Source organism: Vigna radiata, unplaced genomic scaffold (genome assembly GCF_000741045.1).
Source record: "Vigna radiata var. radiata cultivar VC1973A unplaced genomic scaffold, Vradiata_ver6 scaffold_371, whole genome shotgun sequence".
NCBI lineage: Eukaryota > Viridiplantae > Streptophyta > Magnoliopsida > Fabales > Fabaceae > Vigna > Vigna radiata.
The window spans coordinates 22,077-23,654 of record NW_014542539.1 but is presented as its reverse complement, the minus strand read 5'-3'; the positions used below and the strand labels follow the sequence as shown (position 1 = coordinate 23,654).

Genomic DNA, 1,578 nt, shown 5'->3' with positions numbered 1-1,578 from the left:
AGGCCGTATAATGCCTTTTTTAGTCTTAGTACTTTGCCTTCATTTCCTTTGTTGATGAAGCCTTGTGGTTGTTCAACATAAATTTCTTCTTCGAGCACTCCATTTAGAAAGGCTGATTTGACATCTAGTTGATAGATGTTCCATCCTTTTTGTGCTGCAAGGGCTATTAAGACTCTAATTGTATCTAAGCGAGCAATTGGAGCAAATGTCTCATTGTAGTCTATTCCTGGTTGTTGTGAGTAGCCTTTAGCAACTAATCTTGCCTTGTGCTTTTGTATAGTTCCATCAGGATTAAGCTTTGTTTTATATATCCATTTCACTCCTATGACATCTTTTCCATGAGGGCAATTTACGAGTTCCCAAGTGTTATTCGTCTTAATCATTTTAATCTCTTCTTCCATAGCCTTGACCCATACTTCTTGCTTTGATGCTTCTTCATAACAGTTAAGCTCAATCATGGCTATATTGCAAGTTTCATATATGTCTACCAGAGATCTTACTCTTCTTGGACTAGATTCAGTTGAAGAATCTTGTTGTTGTGGAGGTGGAGAAAGCGTACCTGGATTTTCTACTTCTTCTTGAGTTTCTTCTTGAGATTGCTGCACTAGAAGTAGTATGTTGCTTTTAACGACTTTTTCTTCTTCCCAATTCCAAGAAGCATTTTCATCAACTTCAACATCTCGACTGATGATGAGCTTTTTTGTTTGTAGGTTGTACACTCGATAGCCTTTTGATTGTGTGCTATATCCCAAGAATATTCCTTGTATAGTCTTGTCTTCAAGCTTGTGCTTCCTTTGATCAGGAACATGTATGTAGCAGATAGACCCAAATACTCGTAAGTGTTTTGCTGATGGCTTTCTCCCACTCCAAGCTTCAATAGGAGTCTTGTCTTGGACTGCCTTAGTTGGACATCTGTTTAGAATGTAAACTGCAGTGTAGACTGCTTCAGCCCAAAAAATGTTAGGCATGTTTTTCTCTTTTAGCATTGATCTTGCCATCTCCATAACCGTGCGATTCTTTCTNTCTGACACGCCATTTTGTTGTGGAGTATATGCAACTGTAAGTTGTCTTTCTATGCCTTCATCTTCACAGAATTTGTCAAACTCGTGAGATGTGTACTCCTTGCCACGATCACTTCTGAGTACTTTTATTTGTTTCCCACTTTGNTTCTCAACAAGGGCCTTAAATTTCTTGAATACTCCGAAGACTTCTGACTTTGCCTTTAAGAAATAGACCCATGTCATTCTAGAGAAGTCATCAATGAAGAGGATGAAATACCTATTGTTGTGATGTGAAGGCGTTCTCATTGGTCCGCAAACATCGGTATGAATCAACTCCAATAAGTCTTTTGCTCTTCATGCTTTGTCAGTCGAGAATGGTAATCGGTGTTGTTTTCTGAGGAGACATCCTTCACACGATTCATTATTCTCCTTCAAGAATGGAAGATCTCTCATCATGTTTTTCTGATATAGAAGCTTTAAGGCATGTGTGTTNAAGTGGCCAAATCTCCTATGCCAAAGCCATGAGTCATCAACTTCTACCTTCATGGCAATATTAGTTCCAGGTTTGAAGCTTATA

General features: G+C 38.6%; 1 pseudogene; it reads left to right on the top strand.

The window, feature by feature from the left end:
• Positions 1-1,438: 1,438 nt before the first annotated feature.
• LOC106780138 overlaps positions 1,439-1,578 on the top strand; it is a 4,629-nt pseudogene continuing 4,489 nt past the window's right edge.